Below are 25,683 nucleotides of genomic sequence, written 5' to 3'. Positions count from 1 at the left end.
AGGAATCTCCACTTCAACATGTAGGACTGCTTCCATACCATACACAAGGGAATAAGGGGTTTCCCCGGTCGATGTACGTATTGAAGTACGGTACCCATGCAAGGCGAAGGGTATCATCTCATGCCAATCTATGTACGTAACGACCATCTTCTGCACAATCTTCTTTATGTTCTTATTTGCTGCCTCAACAGCACCGTTCATCTTAGGACGATAAGGGGAAGAGTTGTGATGTTGAATGTTGAAGTTCTTGCACAACTCTTTCATCATTTTGTTATTGAGATTAGAACCATTATCAGTAATGATTATTTCGGGAATCCCATAACGATAAATGATTTCTTTCTTGATGAATCGGGCAACCACATGTCTGGTGACCTTCGCAAATGACGCTGCTTCGACCCACTTGGTGAAATAGTCGATGGCAACAAGGATGAAGCGATGCCCATTGGAAGCAGTCGACTCAATCTTTCCAATCATATCAATGCCCCACATAGCAAACGGCCACGGCGAAGACATCACATTCAGAGGATTTGGCGGCACATGCACCTTATCAGCATAAATCTGGCATTTATGACACTTCCGAGCATATTTGAAACAATCAGATTCCATGGTCATCCAGTAATAACCCGCTCTCAAAAATTTCTTAGTCATTACATGTCCGCCAGCATGAGTATCGAAGGAGCCTTCATGAACTTCCTGCATTAACATGTCTGGTTCGTGTCTATCCACGCATCTGAGCAAAACCATGTCGAAGTTCCTCTTATACAGCACATCGTCTTTGTTCAAGAAGAAACTGCTTGCCAATCTTCTCAAAGTCTTTCTATCATTGTTGGATGCCCCTGCAGGGTACTCTTGATTCTTCAGAAAGCACTTGATGTCGTGGTACCAGGGCTTGTCATCAACTACCAGTTCAGCAGCAAACACATACGCGGCCCTATCAAGGCGCATAACATCGATCCTGGGAGCATAGTTCCACCGAATCACCTTGATCATGGAGGACAGAGTAGCAAGAGCATCTTCCATCTGGTTCTCATCATGAGGTATATGGTACAGCCTTACTGTTGTGAAGAAAGTCAACAGTCTTCTCGTGTAATCTCTGTAGGGGACCAAATTAGGCTGGAGAGTATTTCAATCACCATTCACTTGATTGATCACTAGAGCTGAATCTCCGAAGATGTCCAGAGTCTTGATTCTCAAATCAATGGCTTGCTCGATACCCAAGATACATGCTTCATACTCAGCTTCATTATTGGTGCATTCAAAAGTCAGACGAGCGGTGAAAGGCATGTGGGCACCTTTTGGAGTGGTAATGACAGCAACAATTCCACTTCCTTTGGCATTGACGGCCCCATCAAACATTAAAGTCCACTTCTCATCTGGATCAGGTCCCTCCTCAACAACTGGCTCTTCACAGTCTTTCATCTTGAGGAACATGATGTCTTCATCCGGAAAATCAAACATCATCGGCTCATAATCATCAATCGGCTGCTGAGCAAGATAGTCTGACAGAATACTCCCTTTGATGGCTTTCTGGGATGTATATTGGATGTCGTACTCTGTCAGTACCATTTGCCAACGAGCAACCCTTCCGCTGAGAGCTGGCTTCTCAAATATATACTTGACTGGATCCATTTTGGAGATCAGTAAGGTTGTGCGAGTCAGCATGTATTGTCTCAATCGCTTAGCAGCCCATGCAAGTGCACAACATGTCTTTTCAAGCATTGAGTATCTCGACTCGCAATCTGTGAATTTTTTACTCAGGTAGTAGATGGCATGCTCTTTCCTACTTGTCTCGTCATGTTGACCGAGAACACAACCCATGGAATTATCAAGTACTGTCAAATATATAATCAGCGGTCTCCCTGGGACTGGAGGCATAAGGATTGGAGGATTCTGCAAATACTCTTTTATCTTCTCGAAAGCCCTTTGGCAATCATCATTCCACCTGATGGCCTGATCTTTTCTCAACAATTTGAATATTGGCTCACACGTGGCTGTTAGGTGAGAGATGAACCTTGCAATGTAGTTCAACCTTCCTAAGAAACCACAGACTTGTTTTTCTGTTCTTGGCTCAGGCATTTCTTGTATCGCTTTCACTTTGGCCGGATCCACCTCAATCCCTTTTTCACTAACAATAAAACCCAGCAGTTTTCTAGATCTCACCCCGAAAGTACACTTGTTCGGATTAAGCCTTAGCTTGAATTTCCTCAAACGCTCAAACAGTTTCTGCAAATTCACCAAATGTTCTTCCTCCGTCTGAGATTTGGCAATCATATCATCAACGTAAACCTCGATTTCATGATGAATCATATCATGGAAAAGAGTTACCATAGCTCGTTGATATGTTGCCCTAGCATTTTTCAGACCAAACGACATCACCTTGTAGCAGAAAGTGCCCCATGGGGTTATGAAAGTTGTCTTCTCCATGTCTTCTGGTGCCATCTTAATTTGATTATAGCCAGAAAAGCCATCCATGAAGGAGAATACCGAGAACTGAGCCGTGTTATCCACCAAAACGTCGATGTGAGGTAATGGGAAATCATCTTTAGGAGTAGCTCTGTTCAGATCCCGGTAGTCAACACACATCCGTGCCTTTCCATCCTTTTTAGGTACTGGAATGATATTTGCAACCCATGGCGGATAATTTGTAACCGCTAGAAACCCTGCATCCAACTGTTTTTGCACTTCTTCCTTTATCTTGACAGCCATCTCTGGTCTTGTTCTTCTGAGCTTCTGCTTGACCGGAGGACAATCCTCTTTGAGAGGCAAACGGTGTACCATAATGTCTGTGTCAAGCCCTGGCATGTCCTGATAAGACCAAGCGAAGATGTCAACATACTCTTGCAGCAATTCAATCAACCCCTTCTTCACATTATCTTCCAAAGCAACCCCTATCTTGATCTCTCTCTTGACGTCCTCGGTGCCGAGATTAATCACTTCAACAGACTCTTGATGCGGTTGAATGACCCTTTCCTCCTGTTTTAATAACCTGGCAAGTTCTTCAGGGAGTTCACAGTCTTCATCACCCTCTTCTTCAGCTTGAAAGATTGGATTTTCAAAGTTGAAGCGAGCCATAGCAGAACTGTTATCAATAGGATCCGGTGACGTGCATCTGCATGAGTGATGGTATGTGCTTATGAGTGTGAACAAGAAGTGGAAACTAAACAAAACATTGCCAAATGTATATTTTTTTTATTTTTGATTTTTGAAAACTGCAAATATAGAAAGACAATGAACAAAATATTTGAATGCAAAAAGACGTCATTTATTTATGATAAAAAATGCAGGTATCCATATAGATGAGCCCTACAATGAGTCATCACGCCCTGGGCGGAACGTAAGACTTGGATATGCATGAATAAACAAAGAAAATTACTCTTTAAGAAGAGTGACTTGGATAATCTCTTCAGAAGACCAGTTGCGGAGAACATCACACGGGACCCTTGGACGCACCCAGTTGTCAAATGCCGCAATCACTATCCCCATCTTCTTCGTTGATTCCTTCGGGTACCGTATCGGTGAATGCCTGAGTCAGCTATCCTAATAATGGAATACCAAACAAGATGAGAACACTGCGGCGGTACCTGTTATGCAAGACATGCTAATGAATATGCAAATGCAATGACATGTTTATCAATTTCAAAGGGTATTCTACCCCTTGATTCCAGTCTCACATTAGATAAACAGTGTAAGAAAACTCCGACTAGAATCAAGAAGAAGATATAAACCCCTAGGAATAGATAAACATGATGCATGCAATGCTTATGATTTAATTTTTATATCAGAGGAACTTTAGAGTCATATTTGCAAATTTTGGAAATATTAAATGTTTATCACATATGGAAATATCACGTCAATTAATATTTGGAAATGTTTTTACGCCAAAGAAGTACAGTCTTGGTAACCAAATACAATACAAGAAAGAAAGAAAATGAACATCCTATGGATCCCTAGAAGCAATCGTCCAAAGCCCTCGAGACCGGAAGATAAGCTGCACGAAGCCTCTTCACCTCTCTCTCATAGGCTGCCTCCATATCTACCTTCTCTTTGGCGAGTCGATCATACTTCCTCTTCCAAAACTTGGAAGACTGAGGAAGTAGAGAAGTCAATGCGTCATCAGGATCATCAATAACCTGGTGCTCAAGGAACTCTATTAAAGCATCCTTCTCTCTGATCTGCTGAAGCAACGCCTCTCGTTCACAGATCCAAGCACGCAAATGGTCTTCCTCTCTCAACTCCTCTACTCCTTGGTTAGGGAGGGTTGAAGGCCCAACCACAACCAAAGGTGTGGGTCTTGGATACTCATAAGGCATGAGGTACTCAGAAGCTCTCCTCCTAACCCAAGAGGTATAGGGTTCCAAAGCGATACAGTTCTTCGGACCTAGCTCCTTCCTTCCTTTCTTATGGATCTTGCGCCAAGCGCGGACCATCCTGCCCTTCAAGCCTTGGGGATCTTTACCCTCCTGAAAGAACACACCCTCTAACAGAATGTTATTGGGTTTATCCTTTAGGGGGAACCCAAGCTGACGACGTGCCAAAATAGGGTTGTAGTTAATTCCACCGCATGTACCAAGAAGAGGTACATTGGAGAATTCGCCACAAGAGTCGATAATCTGCACACCATCATATACACGGTTGTACCAAAAGATATCATCATTAGTGAGAGATATAAGTCTCGTGGACCACCGTAGACATCCTTTGTTCTCCTTGAAGGCGAGCGGCTGAGGCAAGTGCGAAATAAACCACTTGTACAACAGAGGCAAACAACACACAATGGTACCACCACCCTTTGCATTCCTCATATGCAAAGAGAAATAAGTGTCACCCAACAAAGTAGGAACGGGATTAAGAGTAGAGAAAATCCTAATGGCGTTCACATCCACAAACTTGTCGATGTTGGGGAATAACACTAGCCCATAGATGAGAAGTACAAATATGGCCTCAAAGGCGTCCTCACTCATGGCCTTCCCAAACATAGTAGCTTGATCAATGAGGAAATCAGACGGGAGACCTTGAATTCCACATTTGGTAGTCATATGAGCACCAATAATAGATTCATCTATACGCAACAGATCAGCAATCTCTTGAGAAGAAGGAACTCTCTCCAAGCCACTGAACGGCAACTGGTCTAGGATAGGTATGCCCACAAGATAGGCATACTCCTCAAGCGTGGGCAAAAGCTGGAAATCCGGAAAAGTGAAGCAACGGTACAAGGGATCATAGAACTGCACCAACACACTCATTAGACCTTCACCCACTTGAGTAGCCAGAATAGACAGAAGCTTCCCATGACGAGCCTTGAATTCCAAGAGATCTAATACATAGGATGTCAAACTCCTTAACTCTTTCAAGTCAGGTTGTCTGAAACTGCACTTCTTCGTATTCCTTCTTTGCTTATCCATGTCTGAAAATTTGCAAATAGACCCCTTAAGTTCCTTGAAAGTTTTCTCATTGTTTATGATATGGATGTTTATGAATGCATGAATGCATGGATGCAATAATCACACTCAAGGATCAAGCAAATCACACCACACAAAGGTCATGGGATGGATCAAGTCATCCTTAATATCAATCATCCATTTTGGTGGATTATGGTTTACACCTTATCAACACCCAAGTTCCATTGATATTAAGGATACACAAGAACAGATGAACCATGAATCAAGGGTTTTTTGCGAGTCGTGAGCATGGAGTCTTGGTTAAGAACCACCCAAAGGGAGTGTACTATGGTTAAACCTGACAATCATGTTCTACAAGAGGTTCCCATAGTCATCATCCCATCTTTCGGATATTATCGGAGATACGACTACTCGTATTCCAAAAATATTCTCAAGAGAGACTCTTATGGGTGTAGTATCACGTAACAATCGTATCAAATCTTACACTTGAACGATCTTTGCACTACGTCCTAAAAATAGGCTAAGATGGGCGTGGTAAACTAAGGTCCTTGGCTTCTAAGGCATATATTGGAAAGAGTAATGCCTAACCACGACAAACTCGTGTGACATTATTGATCCCAACATAACCTCCACCAAGTGAATGGGCTTGCAAGTCAACTTGCTAAGGAATAACTCCACACAAGTCAACAAGACTATGCCATTCTCCTATCCTAAGTGCACTCGAGTTCGGGTATAGAACTCATCTCACGAAGATCACCAAGCATACAAGGAATTAATATTCAAACAATTCAATCATTACATACAATACAGTAATCCCAAATTGCACAAAAATATGTCACAAAGCAATATACCATACAATACAACAAATATGAAAAGTAGGCAAAACCCAATAGGCAAATGATAGTCCCCATCAGAGTCGCCACTTTTCTGTAACGGGGTATTCGTTACCATTAGAGATATTGACTAAATTCAAGGTAAACCATACAAGTCGATTCGCCACCGCACTTCTATTTATCCAAAGGAATGGTTAGAAAGCGAACAAAAACCTAAAAGTTTTATCGAATCAAAAACTAGTAAAAATGTCAGAGATCTGGGTAAGGGGGTTGGTTATGCAATGGGAAGGTTTTAAGCACCCAAAACATCCTAGGTACTCCTAGGGAGCCCTTTTCATAAGTATTGTTCTAGTCTAAATGGTGTAGTTATATCTAAAGTACTATTTACTAAAAGGAAGGTTAAAAGAAAATGACTCGCAAGGATGTCGCATCCACTGCCTACGTATCTCATCTGAGTATGAGAATCAGAGTCTTCGTAGCTCGGCTACCTATGGGTTAAAGAGAAGTGTTCTCGGTAAGACGTCGCGTCTTATGCCTACGTATCTCATCTGGAATGAGAATCAGAGCAAAACGTAGTTCGGCTAACTAGGGGTTAAGGATTGCCATCTGAACATGGACTTATAAAAGAGGATACCAGCTGTGTCAAAGGAGGGTGGGCAGTGTGTTTAACGTCCTAGCAGTAGGTGTCGCAGCTCGCTGAATCGAGTCTTAGGTAGTTACCTCTTTGCAATAGAACGAACTGACATGCCACAAGATCGAAGATGCACGGAAGGTCTGAAAATGGGGAAGCTCTGCTCTAGAGTTGTCATGCAATATGGACCTATGTGTTAGGATTTACAAAGGGGAACATCTACCTAATGTTAGCATGCAAAGAATAAGGGAATTCTACCTATGTTATCATACAAAGGGTTCTACTTAATGGGTGCTACCTAAACGGAACGAGAGTCGACGGATGGAGCGCGGAGAGGAGTTACGGATAAGGGTAGATGGCGATGCCGGAGGCAATCGACTTACAGGTAGATGGCGATGCCTGAGGCAATCGACTTACAAGAGGATGGATGAATGCGTGTTGGTTCTGTTAAGTTTTGAAAATGATTACTCGACGTTGGATCGAGCTTTTGATCTTATTTTGAAATGGTTATCGGATGTTCGTTTTAATTCTTGTATTAACAGGTGACTAAAGAAATAAAGAAATAAATATTATACACTTTATGGGAGAGGGGTACATTTGTTATGAATGGGGATTGTTCATGGCAAACAAACAATAAGAATATATGCCTCATACATCATACAAGTAGGCAACAGTTATCAATCAGATCGGATAAATAAACAATACATAATCAAACCAAAGAATCAAATAATGGAGTATTTAAACAATGCAGGGGAGTATGAACATGTTAAATAATCAAGCAATAGAAAGCATGAATGAGAGAAACAAGTATAAAAGATAACAGATGAATCAAACAGATGAAAATATACACACGAAGGGTCCACTGAATAATTTAATCAGGAAATGAGGTAAGGACCAAATAATATCAAGGTAAAAGGCCTCTAATACATGGCATATGAGATGAACAAGGGAGGATCAAAAGATCTCTTCAATTGCCATAAGCAATCCCTAAGTCAAACTTCGATCATAAAGAAGTCAATTGAAAATTCAAGTCAACTTAAAAAATAACAAATAAATAGAAAATTAATCAAGAAAATTATGAAAAATTAAACTAAATGAGGTGGGGTCAGGATATCATCATCCCCCAAAAATGTTTTAAAAATAACGAAAATTGGTACATAAATTAATTAAAATAAAACCGAGGTCAAACCAAAAGTCAATTAATGAGACTAGGTTAGAAATAAATCAAGAATAAATAGTAAATTAATCAAGAAAATTATGAAAAATTAAACTAAATAAGGTGTGGTCAGGAAATTCTCATCCCCCAAAAATATTTTAAAAAATAATGAAAATTGGTACATGAATTAATTAAAACAAAACATAGGTCAAACCAAAAGTCAACCAACCAAACTAGGTCAAAAATAAATCCAAAATAAATTTAAAATGTGAAATAAAATTCCAAGAAAAGGTCAGGTTGACCATGAGACAGTAGTCAACCTTCATTCCAAAAATCAAATGCTAACAATAATTTTAAGTCATAAAAATAAAATCAATAAAAAAAGGTGTGTTAAAATGGACCATTTAGAATAAATAATTAAAATAAAATATTAATATTAAAAAAATACGAAAATAAAAATTATATAAAATTAAATAAAACGTTAAGAAAAGTGAAAAATATTTTTGGGTAATTTTATGGACGAAGAAAATATTTTAAATAAGAAAAAGAAATATGAAAATGGAAGGATTAATGGTGATGAACATGGTAAGCAAGCGTAGATATATCAAAACATGGCCATGAAAGAGATGATTACCTAATGGAAAATAGAAGTGGAATGGAAGAGGAATGAAATATGATATATGATGAAGCTTTGCCTCCTTGCCACGAATATCCAATGCTCCCCTAGGGTTAGGGTTTCAGCTTCTTAAATAGGGTGGATTAGGTGTTCTCATGAGCTTTTTAATAAGTGATTTATCCATAAGAATAAAAGTGTGAAGTGAGGTGTAAAATGTTGTTATTTTGGGCCAAACATAAGTGAATGGATGTCCAATGCATGGCCAAAAGAGGTAAAAAACATGATTGATTTGTGCAGCATGCTTAGAAAATCTGATTGGGCCAGCCAGGCCCAAAATCTGCCTAGAAAATCAAGTCATGGTGCCCACTTTAAATAAATGTATCTCTCAAACCATGGATCCAAATGAGATGATTCAAAAATTATGTGAAAGAGGACATGGCAAGGTACAATTGTTGTGAAGAAAGTATTTTCAAATAATGCATTGAAGTGCAAGAAAACTGGCCAAGAAGTCTTGACAAATTTTGAAGATTTTGGACTTAGAAATTTTTCTAAGTGTCCTAGAAAAATGTCTCACTTTGACTAAGCATAACTTTCTCAATTTTAATCCAAATGGAGCAAACTTTATATCTCTAGAAAGCTTGGAATAAGAGGAATAACTTTCAGGTTGGAGAAATTTTCAAATGGAGCTTTTATCTTGATGCAAAATGGGCTTAAAGTGAGTGCAGCGATCATGAAAACTTGCCCTAAATGGAAAGTCAACCATTTCCAAATTAAGTAACTTTTCCAATTCCTGATTAAATGATGAATCCATGATCCAACCTTGATCAAATTTCACATGTAGGATCCCCTAGGCATGGATTTTGAGATTCCACTCTCAAAATGTCAGGAGTTGACTTTTCTGGCCCCACAGTTGACTTTTCCCAAACTGTCTGATTCCCAATTCCATTGATCAATTGAAGCACCTCTGGCTCAAATAAAGAGCTGATTTTTTGTATGTAGACCCTTGTGGACATATGGAGGGCCATGGAAAAGAGTTTCACCCAAAGAATCAGAAGTAAACTGATTTTATACTAAACCCTAGTTTTAGGGCAAAATTGATCAGGAACTGATTGCACTGCTTGCCAATGGATCTTTCTGAGATAATTGTGAATCTTCCTAGGCCAAGATGCCTCTCCAAACATGACATGGATGAGCTCCTCTACTTCCAACCAACATTGCCTGTTGCAGGTAGCCATGAAACCCTAATTTCTGATTAAATCCAGATGAACACTCTGATAGCTTTGAGTCCTTCGCTGATGAACTGAGGATCATAATAAGATACTTGGACCCCCCTGAGACCCTTGAGACTTGTATACTTAGAAAATGAAGTCTAATTCTCAATCTTGCTCTGTGTGGGCTCCTTCTGTTAAGGAGTGATCGATCAAAACCTGATCTCCATGTCACTAATGCAGTATGCAATGAGTATGACCTAATATGATGCTAATGAACTGTAAAACATAATCCCATGCTTCCAGGAAAAATGAAGGGTAAATTTTGGGGTATTACAATGTGTTGTTGGATGAGAATACTTAATATGTTGGTGTTGATTGAGTGATGTGTATATTGTTGTTATGTGATAATATACTACCACTTTTATTCACCGTTAATTATTTATGTGTTTTCTCACCCCTTTTCTTTAATGTTATCCACCTCGGACAACTTGCAGATATTCAGGAGTGACATTATTAAAGTAAGTGGAAGATAGCTCTCAGAGTGGCTTCCATTAGTTGGTCATTTTTTTAGTAGGGTCTTGCTATGATTATGTAACATCGGGATGGGAACATTTTTTTTTCACTTGTTTTATTCTTTTGAAGTTACTATTTAGGTTTTGTTGAGATCTCAAAGTTGTGGTGAGTTGAATAATACAACTCCTTTTGTTGCATTATGAAAGCTGAAGTTATGAGACTAAATGTCATGGGTTGCAATGGTATGTTTATTTGATTTAATAATGATTCTTCTACGATGATACCCTAAGTGAAGGTGAACATACAATGACAGGTTCTAAATTGCTATGTTATAACCTGTGTTAAGGAGCAAGTTATGTTTGATTGTGCGTAACACCCTGAATGGTTTCACTTTGTTTAATTAAATTCCATATTAAATTGTATGTGGGGTTTAGGGTGTTACATAGTGGTATCAGAGTAGGTCGGTCAGTCCGACCAGGTTTTTATATGATGAATGTTCCCTATTGGTCGATTAGTGTGTGAACATTATTGATGTTTTGTTTCCGCTAACGTTGTTTTCCTATATGCTGATAACATGAAATTATATCACATTTTTGGACTCAATTTAATTAAATTATATTATTATTTACTACAATTCATTTCATTTTATTAGATATTACACGGTATTTTCTTTCTATTTATCTCAGGTGGTTTATTTGAAGCACAAGTAAAAAAGGAAGAAAAGGAGGTGCAAAAAGGAATGAAAAGAAGCAAATACCAAAGGCCAAAGCCCAGCCCAAAAAGCACAAGCGCTGTGCCTGTGACGAGCGTCACAAAGGCTGTGATGAACGTCACGCTTTACACACTTGTGTGACGAGCGTCACACATGGTGTGACGGACGTCACACCATTCCCCTATATTTTTGGCACCAGGAACGCAACAGACCACGTTGAAGCTACTTCCACGCTTGACCCTTGGAACGTGAAGACCATGTACACGGAAAACCCTTGGAAGCAGTTACAAAAAGTAGCAGTATAAATAGTAGCTTTTTGGAAAGCTCTCGGTTCCAGACTTCCTCGCCGTTTTCTCTTTTTCGCAATTTTTCTCTTCCAGCAGTACAAGCACATTTTTACAGCATTACTTTTACAACTTTTATATTGTTTCCTTCGCAGTTTCTATTTTTCTTTTTCAGCACTTAGTTAATTATTTTTCGCACAATAGTTTCTACACCGGAAACTATTGTGTACCTTTCACCGGATCTAACCTTACGTTAGAATCTAGTTTTTTATTCCTTCGCTTTTATTTTTCTGTTTGATTGAAGAATTCAAGAACAAATCCAACCGGCCTGTGGTGGAGTGTTCAAGACTGCTATTTAATTTCCCAGGTTCTTTAATTATTGTTTGAATTTATATATGCCCTGCTTTACTGTTTATTTATATTATTTGCTTGAGATGAATCTGTTTATGCATGATAATTATTTAGATCTGTTTAGCATGTCTGGCTAACTTATTTAGGTATCGGTATGTAAAGTAAGCGGAATGAAGGAATCAAAACCAAATTGGTTTAATTAAGTTTAAAATTAAAATCACTCTTTTTACGGTCTCAATTTACAGGTTTAATAACAAGGTTTTTGTACGAAAGTAAAAGACATAAAGAAGTTAAAAGCAATAGAACGAGAGTTTGAGTTTTTGACTGGACAGTGTAAATTGGACATTAATTCTAGATCAGGGCGAGAGCAATTTTTAGAGTTAATTAAATTCTAACCTTTTTCAAAAAGTATTTTTAAAGATTGAATGTGAGGACGAGAGTTAAGCATTTGAATTTAATTATATAACCTAAGTCAATAGAGCGAGAGTTTGAGATAAGGGTGTTTAAACGATTAGTGTTTTCTTAAAAAGAGTTTCTACGGATTCTATTGTTTTCAAAAAGTGGTTTTTGACTTAACTATAAGGGACAGCTACGTTAATATAAAATCATAGTTTATTCAACAGAGCGAGAGTTTGAGATAAGACTTTTAATCAATAGTATCTACTGAAAAGATTTATTTTAAAAACCAAGAAAGCAACGAAGATTTGATTCCCTAATTACGACGAACTACATACCGATATCCGCTTATTAGATATTAATTTTAGATCTTATTTTAGTTTTAGTTTTTCCCCCAAACAATCAAAGTATTACCTGCCTTAGCTTTACGAAGTAACCTTAGATAACGGTATATCGATTCATAAGTCCCTGTGGGATCGATATCTTTTAAAACTACGCGATAGAACTGTGGACTTGCAGTTTGTACCCCAATTCGACTCATAAAGTCGCGATCAAGTTTTTGGCGCCGTTGCCGGGGACTTTTATTTAGTCGATATCGTAACTCTTCTGTTACGCTGTAGAGACTAAGGCTTTTCTTTTTCTTTTCTTTCTTTCGTTGATTTGTATGCCACGCACTCGCTCCCAAGGCGAGCCGTTCTACTTACGAATCAACGATATCGAACTATATCTCCGAGTCTTACGACGAATTCGGGAATATCGTGCTGCAAACAATCTCCCTCCTGTTGAACTTCCTGATTTCAAAAATATTTTCCCTTCGATACCCGAGATGGCAGAACCAGCTCGTGCTCTTCGAGATTACGCCGCTCCATCGCAAGATGAACCGCATTCGAGTATTGCTCCACCCGCAATCGAAGCAAACAACTTTGAACTTAAACCTTCACTGTTGCAGGCAGTGCAACAAAACCAATTCTCTGGAAATCCTACCGAGGATCCAAACCTTCATTTATCCGTATTTGTCCAATACGCTGATACTGTTAAAGCTAATGGTGTCACTTCAGAGGCAATTCGACTTCGTCTTTTTCCTTTCTCGTTAAGAGATAGCGCTAGAAGATGGCTTCAATCTCTTCCTTCCAACTCAGTCACCACATGGAACGAGTTGAAGAAAGTTTTTCTTGCTCGATATTTTCCGCCAAGCAAAACAGCTATGTTAAGAGCCCAGATAAATGGATTTAAACAGAAAGATAACGAGTCTCTCTTCGAAGCATGGGAAAGATATAAAGACATGATGAGACTTTGTCCACACCATGGTTTAGAAGACTGGTTAGTAATTCATACCTTCTATAATGGTCTCTTGTACAACACGAGGTTAACAATAGATGCCGCCGCAGGTGGTGCACTAATGAACAAACCTTATGTTGATGCTTACCAACTTATCGAAAGCATGGCTCAAAACCACTATCAGTGGGGAAGTGAACGAACAATGGTAGAAAAACCTCAAACGAAAACTGGCATGTACGAGATAAGTAACCTTGATCATGTTAATGCAAAAGTGGATGCTCTGGTCCAGAAAATTGAAAGTTTAAACGTATCACCTCCAGCCACCGTGGTAGCCATAACTCAGAATTGCGAAGTCTGTGGAATCCAAGGTCACACTCCTGCAGATTGTCAACTCCTAACAGGAATCCAAGCGGAGCAAGTAAACTATGCTCAAGGAAGCCCCTACTCGCATACCTATAACTCAAATTGGAAGAATCATCCCAATTTTTCATATAAGAGTAATAATGCTTTATACGCACCTGGACAATCTCCAAATCAAGCCCTAGCTATACCCCCGGGATATCAGAAGCCGATCCCATCTACACCTAACAATAACGCCCCTAGGAAATCCAACTTGGAAATCATGATGGAAAATTTTATAGCTTCTCAACAGCAAACCAATAAAGATTTCTTAAACCAGAATGTACACACTGGTGAACAAATTAAACAACTAGCAAGTAAAGTAGATGCCCTGGCTACTCATAACAAAATGCTGGAAACGCAAATATCACAAGTAGCTCGACAACAAGCGCCTACTGCTGCCCCAACTGGTACATTTCCTGGCCAACCCCAACCTAACCCAAGAAGCCACGCTCATGCAATTATACTGAGAAGTGGAACGGAAGTGGAAGGACCGTCTGACCCAAGGATAGAAAACCAAAACTCTGAAAAGTCGACTGAGGAGGAAAGTGAACCTAAGGAAAAGGAAGAGAGTAATAAGGAAACCGTAGAAAAGAAGGAACCTTATGTACCTCCACCACCTTATAAACCACCTATCCCTTACCCTCAAAGGCTTATTAAAACCAAAGATGCGGGCCAATTCAAAAAATTTGTTGACCTACTGAAACAATTAAACGTCACAATTCCGTTTACAGAAGCTATTACGCAGATGCCTTCATATGCCAAGTTTTTAAAATAAATTCTTTCTAATAAAAGGAAACTTGAAGATAGCGAAACCGTTACACTCACCGCTGAATGTAGCGCTATAATCCAGAATATGCCTCCTAAACTTAAAGACCCAGGTAGTTTCTCTATACCCTGTCACATAGGAAAATTTGTCATTGACAAAGCCTTATGCGATTTATGAGCCGGTATTAGTGTTATGCCTTTATCCATATGCAAGAGACTTGAAATGGGAGAATTAAGACCAACTAAAATGTCTGTGCAACTAGCAGATCGTTCCGTCAAATATCCTGTAGGAATTCTTGAAAACGTTCCAGTGCGCATAGGTCAATTCTACATTCCAACTGATTTTATAATTATGGACATTAGAGAAGATGAAGTTACACCCATTATACTGGGAAGACCGTTCTTAGCAACTGTCGGTGCAATCATAGACGTGAAACGAGGACGACTCACTTTTGAAGTAGGAGAAGAGAAAATTGAGTTCATTCTTTCCCAATTTTTGAAAGCACCTGCAATAGAAGATACATGTTACTTCATGGATATCATCGATGAATGCATAAAAGAAACGGAGTTAGAAAAAGACAAATCATCTGACTATCTTGTAGAAGACAAACTTAACCAGTGTTTAGCAATAACACCGGATCCTACGCAATGCCTTAAGAAACCAACCCTAGACCTGAAAACACTTCCCAAAAATCTGAGATATGAATTCCTAGACTTAGAACTTGAACGACCAGTGATAGTTAATGCTGACCTAGGAAGACTCGAAACAGAAAAACTCCTGCATATCTTAAGAAAATATCCAACCGCACTAGGATACAACATCACCGATCTTAAAGGAATAAGTCCCTCTATCTGTATGCATCGCATCATGCTAGAAGAAGACTGTAAAACTTCTAGGGAACACCAGAGGAGACTAAACCCGATCCTGAGTGAGGTAGTGAAGAAGGAAATAACCAAGTTATTAGAGGCAGGTATCATATATCCCATATCTGATAGCCAATGGGTTAGTCCTGTACACATAGTACCAAAGAAAGGAGGTATAACAGTCATTGAGAATGAAAAAGGAGAAACTATAACCAAACGAATCGAATCGGGATGGAGAATGTGCATTGACTATAGGAAACTAAACAAAGCAACCCGAAAAGATCATTTCCCTTTACCATTCATTGACCAGATGTTAGAACGATTAGCAAAACATTCTCATTTCTGATATCTAGACGGTTACTCAGGTTTCTTTCAAATACCGATTCACCCTGATGACCAAGAAAAGACAACATTCACGTGTGTCGCGGCGGGATTTTTCACGAGATTAAGTATTGATTGAACTTAACCCGTTTGAAAAAATGCAAGAGTCGCCACCGTCTTTTATTTTATCCAAAAAGAGGAAGGGAAAAATAACGATAAATCCCTTTAGAGTTACGGGTTCGGGGGTGGGTTATGCAAAGGGAAGGTATTAGCACCCTCTACATCTGCGGTACTCCACAGGAACCTTTTTGCTTATGTTTATGTGAATGCTTTGCTTTTTTCGCTTTGATCGTTTGATTGGGGAGATGAGAAAAGAACTTGATTTTATTGCTTTTGGACTCGATAAAGTCGTAGACTTCATGCCTACGTATCTCTAAGGCGCAATGGAGAAATCAGAATCCACGTAGTTCTCCCAAAAGAAAAGGGGAAAGTCTGTTTTGTTGATTTTAGATTGGCGTGTCTTGCCATCTCTTGCTCGACCTAGGCGGGAGGCTTCGAGACTGACACGTCCTTTTGAAAATGTTTTTAAACTGAAAAGCCAAAGCTGGCAAAAGATTTGAATGAGCCTAAACCCTGAAACAATACATAAATGGGCTCATTATAAGGAAGCCCAAGAGTAAGCTTGTGAGTGTGTGAAAAGGGTTTCTTAAACGGCGACCGTTGGAATCGCATCGGGTTTCTCTTTTTTGGATTTTTCGATTTTTTAACATAAAACGTGAACAATACGATTAAACACACAATACAGAAAATAAAAAATGCGAGAAAGTAAATTATTACAACACAGTTAGCTATGAATAGTTAGTATTACGAATAGTTAGTGGAGTTAATCGAGCTGAAACTGAAACGAAACAGTTAGTAACAACATAAACAAATATAAAAAAAACAATATAAACATTTACTTTAGACAAAATAAACATTTGATATAAACATTTAATTAAAATAAACATTTAAACAAATAATTAATTTAATTAACATTTAAATAAAACATATATGCAAAATAATAATAAAAGATAAACAATATTTAGTAAACAAAAGTAATATATATATATATATATATATATATATATATATATGTATATATATATATATATATATATATATATATATATATATATATATATTTACATTTTAGACAATAAATATATATTAGACAAAAATAATATATATATATATATATATATATATATATATATTTAGATAAATAATATATTAAAACACATGTCGGCAAGCCGGAACTTTGCCGATTTCAGAGATAAGTGAAGAATATTACCTTGTGTGAAGAGGATGAACTTCTGATCGTCCAAATGATCGACCGAAAGCTGGAAACCGTCACCGACGCAGTGCTGGCTGCCTTCGTGAGTACCTGACTTCAACGTCGCTTTTGATCGGTGAAACGACGCCGGAATGAAATGAACCTTGGATATTTGTGACCTGGACTCAACGAACTTCAAAGATATGAAATCGGTTTTGTGTTTCGGTGAATAATCGGGACGATTTTGGGTTACCGAAAATGAAGAACAAGTGAAATACGGTAATGCTTTTGGAAAAATATTTCTTTTCAATTCTCTGTTTCTCTCACCACACGTTTTTTCCTTACTGATCCACCTCTTCTTCCTCCCTTTCTTACTAACCACATCTATATATATATATATATATATATTTAGATTACTTAAACAATAAGAAACCTAAAAAATATCTAACATAAATTAATAATATATATTTAGATTACTTAAACAATAAGAAACCTAAAAAATATCTAACATAAATTAATAATATATATTTAGATTACTTAAACAATAAGAAACCTAAAAAATATCTAACATAAATTAATAATATATATTTAGATTACTTAAACAATAAGAAACCTAAAAAATATCTAACATAAATTAATAATATAATTTATATATTATATAATAATAATAATAATAAACTAATATAATATTAATCCTAATTAAATAAACTAATTAACAACTAAACACAATTAATATTAAGCACAAATAATATTAAACGGCACACGATTAAAATACGATAAAATCGAGCGACACGAACGCGATAAAAACGATGACAATTTGCACAGCAAAACAGACAAATTGATAAAACCAATAAACCAGTAAACCGGTAAACCAGTAAAATCAACAACACGACTCAAACAGACTCGATTAAATCACACGGCACAACACGTAATTAAATAAACAACCCTAGGCAATAATAAAACCAACACGACATCATGAAAACGCTGACAAACACAATCACAAATAATCGGACAATACGAAAACTCTAATATATTCGAAATACAGTCAAAATACCGACAAACAAACAATTAAATAGATAAAAACGCACAAAACCTAATCGAAGCGATGCCACGCACAAAAGAGATAAGCGAGATAAATACGAGGCAACGATATCGGCCAGGTTTTGCTAAAACAACGAAATACAACACGGTAAGCAACGAAAACACACAAAACCTAATCAAACCAGTTGTCACGCGAAGTTTAAGAAATTGAGATGAATGCGAGACAACGAGATTAATCAAGATGTGGTCAACAAAGCCAAAGTCAAATTTTGGGGTGCGACAGATGCCCCTATTTAATTAACTTAGGCCAGATAGCCAGAGGCTATCGAATGGCGTAAGGTAATTAAATATGACAAACGCCACAAAATTTGACCGCAAATGCATGTATGCATGATGCAAAAGACAGACAGACACAAAGACACATGAGTGCAAACTCTACTGGGGAAGGACATACACCGACTCAATGCATGAAGGTAAACACTGAGAACACTCAGCTGGGGAAGATTCACTACCTATTCATAGATGGAAAATAGGAGGAAAAGAGATATCGACTCAATGCTGACGATACATCACTATCTCATAGATGAAAGTGGGAAAAGATCAATATAACAAGAGTACTGATGTGACAGTACATTACCAACTCAAAGATGGAGGTGACAGAAAAGATGAATACCAACTCAAGGATGAAGGTATAACAAGGGCATAATAAGAATCGAACTGCGTTAACTCATGGTTGACAGCTCACTACCCACTCATTGATGAGGTAAACAGGACATGCCAACTCAAAGTTGAAGGCAAGCTTCAAAAGATTGATAATAACACTGCTAGGGAAATCAAATTCCAACTCATTGATGATGGTGTAGATGAAGAATCAGATCTAAGGATCATTGTGCAGACTTACAGTTGAATGCACACTACCAACTCATTGATGAGGTAGACAGAGAAATGCCGACTCAAAGTTGAAGGCAACCACCGATTCATTGACAAAGGTGTTTAAAAGGAATTTAGAACATATTCTCCTGGAGATGTTTATCATTACTGACTCAAAGATGACAGTGGAAGGACAAAATGTACCTAACTCATAGATGAAGGTACTCCATCAACTCAAAGACGAAGATGGAATCAGAAGTTATCTGTGCAGACTCAAAGATGAAAGCACACTATCAGTTCAACAAGGATCAAACATACCCTACTCATAGATGAAGGTACTCCATCAACTCAAAGACGAAGATGGAATCACAGGAAAATGTGCGAACTCAAAGATGAATGCATATTACCAGCTCAAAGTTGCAGGTACTTCACCAACTCAACGACGAAGGTGGAATCAAAAGGAATCTGTGCTAAACTCAAAGACGAAAGCACGCTACCAGCTCAAAGTTGCAGGTAGAACCATGGAACTTTCTGTGAGGATGTTATCAACTCATAGATGGAGATAGTAATTAATTTATCCGAGGGATAACAAAGGTTACCACTCATGGATGTAGGTAACTCAAGTTTGTAACGGGTACCAACTCAAAGATGAAGGTATAAAGGACTTGGACACAATATCTGTCATGTCTGTTTTACTGAATGAGAGTCACAAAGACTATATTGTTGCCTTCTTTTACTGGCAATTTCTGAGCTTTATCTGGAGACACGAGGTTCAAACTAGGATAGAAACTAGAATGAAACGGTCAAACAAGACTTCAACTGAAGAGGAATGAACTCATCAGGATTTACAACTGAAACAACCATCTTCCACGAGGCATAGATCTCTGTGGGGAACATGACCAATAAAAGGTATTTTGCTGCTTATGAGGATACTCTATATGGAGAGATTGACTCAACCCACAATATAAACAAGGAATCAAGGTGCATATGAATGCAAGCATGATATGTCATAGATATGCATGAATATTTAGTAATGAATGCATGATGGACAGACAAAACTAGGAATAACTGAAAATGTTAACAGCTGCATAAGGACTTACTGGAGATTTGCACTGAGACTCGCTGGGGAGTAGTACAAAGACTTGCTTGGGGAATTGGTACAAGAGCACCATATCCAGGTTTCTTTAAAAGTCTGTCTCTGCTGAGGATTCCTTAGAAGAATGGAGATGCCTTCTACTTCAAAAATGCAGGAGATTCCCTGTGGTTCTTGAATTTGTGAGGCATATGAGGATTGGACCTTTCTGAGGACTCCGCTGGGGATACAAGGTGTTATCCTCTGGAAATAAGATGATATTGTAAGAGAAGTCCTGCAATTCTTGAATTTGCTGATAATGCAGAAGGGATTATTCTTCTGGAAGACTCCGCTGGGGATAAAGTCCGCTGGGGATAAAGTCCGTTGGGGATAGGTGGTATCTTTCCAGGGAATAAGAATATAGGGGAAATCTATCCTTGATATTTTTGCTTTAATTATCATGGAGACTTTCTGTATCTGAAGACTCTGCAGGGGATTATGGTGTCTGATATCTGGTTACGAGATCTTTCCTCTAGGAGACTCTGCCGGGGAACAGTGATGTCTGACCTTTGAATATAAATGAGAATTCAGGAGAAATCCTGCAATTCTTGAATTTGCTTAAAATGCATAACACACTCTTCTTTTACTACAAAACATTACTGAGGAGGAGACATATCCTTCTATTGAATGGACAGAGAACAACAGGAGATTCCCTGTAGTTTCTGAATATCAACTTTCTTCACTCGCTGAGGGATGGAGACCTCTGTATTACTCCTGCTCAGGGAAATCAAATCTTCCTTCTCATCCTCTGCTGGGGACATTGCTGATCCCGCCTTAATAAATTACTGGGGAAATACCTGTAGTAATCCCATAGGCCAAATCTGTAACTTAAAACCTGGATCAAAGTCTTCATGATCAATTAACCGGGGAGTCTTCATGATCAATTAAACTAGGGAGTCTTCATGATCAATTAACTGGGGAGTCTTCATGCCCCAAGTGAAGGGAACAATCTTCTTGAAATATTTCTTGCATGATCTCTTGAGGAAAACTAGGAAGCAAAACTGGGGATATCCAGAATCACAACCTCTGCTGGAGAAATATTACTGCCAAGACACCTGTGGAGATCTTTTCATCATATACATATGAGGATAGTAACATGAACATGTCTAGTTGGAATCACATGATTTTAGAATTACTGGGACCGCATGTCTCAATCCTTTTATTGATGTCCACAAATCAAAGTAAATAATCTTTATATTTTTCAAAAACTGTTTTTAATTCAAAACTTTTGTTTCAAAACATATCTGTCAAAGTAAAAGAACTTTCGTAAATTGAAATGAAAATTAAGAGTGCCAAGAAATATAGAAAGGCTCAAATTGATTTGATAGGATGGTAATCAGCCAACAGCGTGATTCCATAGATCTTTATAAATTGGAAAATGGTAATTTCGTGGAAAAAGGGTACGTTGAACTACAATGACATCATTCTCTCTTCCACTTTTGAAACCTGTATTGCAGCCTTAAGAAAGTTGGAGAACTGTTGAAAATGTTCTGATACTTCAATGATCTTGTCTCCGTTATGCAGTTACTTGCCTGAAATCCCTAACTTTTGCCTAGATTGCCCTTTCGGGTTTTCAATCTACCGGGATAATATTTTCTTTGTTTTTTATGTCTCTAATTTTTGCCTGGACCGCCCTTTCAGGTTTTCAGTCCACCGAGACGCTCATTTTTGCCTAAGCCGCCCTTTCGGGTTCTCAACTTAGCGAGCTGTTCTTTTCATTTTTTAGGCGAAGTATTTCTTGACTGCATCTGTATTCACGGGACGTGGAAGCTCTTCACCATCCATGTTTGTAAGAATTAAAGCACCGCCTGAGAAGGCTTTCTTGACAACATAGGGTCCTTCATAGTTAGGAGTCCACTTGCCCCTAGAATCATTGTGAAATAGTATCATCTTCTTGAGCACAAGGTCACCCTCTTTGAATTCTCTCGGCTTAACCTTCCTATCAAATGCCTGCTTCATTCTCTTTTGATATAACTGTCCATGGCACAAGGCAGTCATTCTTTTTTCTTCAATCAAATTCAACTGATCATATCTGCTTTGACACCATTCAGCCTCTGACAACTGAGTTTCCATTAGTATCCTCATTGATGGAATTTCAACCTCTATCGGTAACACAGCTTCCATAACGTATACAAGTGAAAATGGGGTTGCCCCAGTTGAAGTACGGACTGATGTTCTATATCCGTGTAGTGCAAAAGGCAGCATTTCATGCCAATCTTTGTAGGTAACAACCATCTTTTGAATGATCTTCTTGATATTCTTATTTGCAGCTTCAACTGCCCCATTCATCTTGGGACGGTAAGGAGAAGAGTTGTGATGCTCGATCCTGAAACTTTCACATAATTCATCCATCATTTTGTTGTTCAGATTGGAGCCATTGTCAGTGATGATCTTGTTTGGAATGCCATATCGGCAAATGAGATTATTTTTGATGAATCTGACCACCACTTGCTTTGTCACCTTTGCATACGAAGCTGCTTCCACCCATTTGGTGAAGTAATCAATTGCCACGAGAACGAAACGGTGTCCGTTGGAAGCTTTGGGTTCAATCATACCGATCATGTCAATGCCCCACATTGAGAATGGCCAAGGAGCAGAAATCACATTCAAAAAGGTTGGTGGTACATGAACCTTATCAGCGTAGATCTGACATTTGTGACACTTCTTTACAAATTTGTAGCAATCTGATTCCATGGTCAACCAGTAGTAACCAGCTCTCAACATCTTTCTTGACATAGAGTGGCCATTTGCATGAGTACTAAAGGACCCTTCGTGAACTTCTTTCATCAACATTTCTGCTTCCTTTTTGTCAACACATCTGAGTAAGACCATGTCATAATTCCTCTTATAGAGCACATTCTGATTAAGGAAGAAACTGCCTGACAATCTTCTCAAAGTCTTTTTATCTTTTTCTGTTGCTCCAAGAGGATACTCCTGAGTCTGAAGGAAATGCTTGATATCGTGGTACCATGGTTTATCATCAAAACTGGCCTCAGCTGTAAACACATGTGCTGGTCTATCAAGTCGCTTGATCATAATTCTGGGTACTTCGTTTGGAAAACCCACTTGATACATTGAAGACAACGTAGCCAGAGCATCCGCCATATGATTCTCATCCCGAGGAATGTGATGCAATTCAACCTTGGTGAAGAAAGTCAACAATCTTCTTGCATAGTCTTTGTATGGGATCAAGCCAGGGTGGCGTGTTTCCCATTCTCCTTTGATCTGATTGATAACTAACGCTGAGTCACCATAAACAGTAAGATTTTTGATGCGGAGGTCAATGGCTTCTTCAAGACCCATGATACAGGCTTCATATTCAGCAATGTTGTTTGTACATTCAAAGCAAATTCTTGCCGTGAAAGGAATATGAGAACCTTCTGGAGTGATAATGACTGCACCTACTCCATGTCCATAAACGTTGGAAGCTCCATCAAATACTAAACCCCATTGAGAATCTGGTTCAGGCCCTTCTTCAGGAAGTGGCTCTTTACAATCTCTGGATTTTAGGAACATGACATCTTCATCAGGAAACTCATCCTCATTATCATCGTGATCTTCACGGGTTGGTGAGCAAGGTACTCAGCCAACACACTGCTCTTGATAGCTTTCTGGGTATGATACTCAATGTCGTATTCTGATAACAGCATCTGCCATCTTGCAATCTTACCAGTGAGTGCAGGCTTCTCAAAAATGTACTTGATTGGATCCATTTTGGATATCAACCAAGTGGTGTGACTTAACATATACTGCCTCAATCTCTTAGCAGCCCAAGCCAATGCACAACATGTCTTCTCGAGTAAGGAGTATCGTGATTCACAGTCAGTAAATTTCTTGCTTAAGTAGTAAATGGCATGCTCTTTCTTTCCAATTTCGTCTTGTTGACCCAGAATACAGCCCATAGAATTCTCAAGCACTGTCAAATACATAACCAACGGTCTTCCAGCAACAGGTGGTAACAAGATAGGAGGCTCCATGAGGTACTCTTTGATACTGTCAAATTCTTTCTGACAATCCTCTGTCCAAACACAATTCTGACTCTTTCTCAGCAATTTGAAGATAGGTTCACAAGTGGCAGTCATGTGAGAAATAAACCGGGATATGTAATTCAATCGTCCTAGAAAACCTCTCACTTGCCTTTCTGTTTTTGGTGCGGGCATCTCTTGGATAGCTTTTACTTTATCTGGATCAACTTCAATGCCTTTTTGGCTGACAATGAAGCCCAAGAGTTTACCTGACCTGACGCCAAATGTGCATTTGTTCGGATTGAGGCGAAGACGGAACTTCCTCAATCGTTGAAACAGCTTCAATAGATCTACTAAGTGACCTTCTTCTGAACGAGACTTCGCGATCATGTCATCCACATAAACCTCAATCTCTTTGTGCATCATGTCGTGAAAGAGCATTGTCATGGCTCGCTGGTAAGTAGCACCTGCGTTCTTCAACCCAAACGGCATCACTTGATAACAGAATGTTCCCCATGGTGTTATGAATGTAGTTTTTTCCATGTCTTCGGGAGCCATTTTGATCTGGTTATACCCGGAGAATCCGTCCATGAAGGAGAATATGTCAAACTTTGCTGTATTGTCTACCAACATGTCAATGTGAGGCAGGGGGAAATCATCCTTTGGGCTTGCTCTATTTAAGTCACGATAGTCGACACACATTCGTACCTTCCCGTCCTTCTTAGGAACTGGCACAATATTTGCTATCCACTCTGGATACACTGAAGTGGCAAGAAAACCAGCATCTATTTGCTTCAGAACTTCTTCTTTAATTTTGACGGCCATATCTGGATGTGTTCTTCTTAATTTCTGTTTGACCGGTGGACATTCTGGCTTCAAAGGTAGCTTGTGCTCTACGATGTCAGTGTCGAGACCAGGCATATCTTGGTAAGACCAAGCAAACACATCTACATACTCTTTCAACAGGCTGATCAATTGCTCCTTGACCTGTGGGGATAACAATGCTCCAATTTTGACTTCTTTCACATTTTCTTCCGAACCCAAGTTAACTGTTTCCAAAGGCTCCTTGTATGGCTGAATAGTGTCTTCTTCATTTTCAAGCTGGCGGGCGACCTCTTCTGGAATTTCATCCCACTCTTCCTCTTCAGCTTCGAATACAGAATGTTCAAAGTTGGGAGAGGGCATGATGTCATCGTGTTCAACGGGTTTAAGTAACCTGTACAAACAATTGTTTTTAGAGGACTGACCATGACATGCAAAAATGTGTTCTTTTTAAGGTTTTTTTTGTGTTACCATTTTCCGAAAAAGCTGAAAAGATAAAAGGACACAAGTGTATAGGAACACAAAAGATCTTTTTCATGGATAGTACGTTTTTGACAAAAGTGCCCATTTTATAAAATTAATGCTTCGCGCTTTGGGCTAAAGCGGAAGATTTTTTGAAAACTGAAAAGCTTAATTACTTTGATATGTGGACACAATGTGGGATGTCAACTGCGGTCCAGTTCTTCATAACTACTCCAGTCGCCATTCTGTCTTTCCCTCGAAGAGCTTTTATCTCTTTTTGTAATTCCGCAAACTGATCCTGGAATTCATCCATTCTATCATTGAGACCAGGATCCTCACTTGGGGTAGGG

The 25,683-nt window shown here is 38.7% G+C and overlaps 1 protein-coding gene and 1 non-coding gene across 2 annotated transcripts in view; both read right to left on the bottom strand.

Annotated features, from left to right (window-relative positions):
* LOC127079632 (auxin transporter-like protein 5) overlaps positions 1 to 25,683 on the bottom strand; it is a 75,304-nt gene that overhangs the window by 9,503 nt on the left and 40,118 nt on the right. The gene's annotated exons all lie outside the window — the stretch shown is intronic.
* LOC127088723 (small nucleolar RNA R71) lies at positions 13,304 to 13,410 on the bottom strand. The gene has a single exon (XR_007790547.1). It is a non-coding gene; the product is annotated as a small nucleolar RNA R71 (small nucleolar RNA).

Source organism: Lathyrus oleraceus, chromosome 5 (genome assembly GCF_024323335.1).
Source record: "Lathyrus oleraceus cultivar Zhongwan6 chromosome 5, CAAS_Psat_ZW6_1.0, whole genome shotgun sequence".
NCBI classification, from domain to species: domain Eukaryota; kingdom Viridiplantae; phylum Streptophyta; class Magnoliopsida; order Fabales; family Fabaceae; genus Lathyrus; species Lathyrus oleraceus.
The sequence above is the reverse complement of the archived record's forward strand: the minus strand, read 5'-3'. Positions and strand labels throughout refer to the sequence as shown.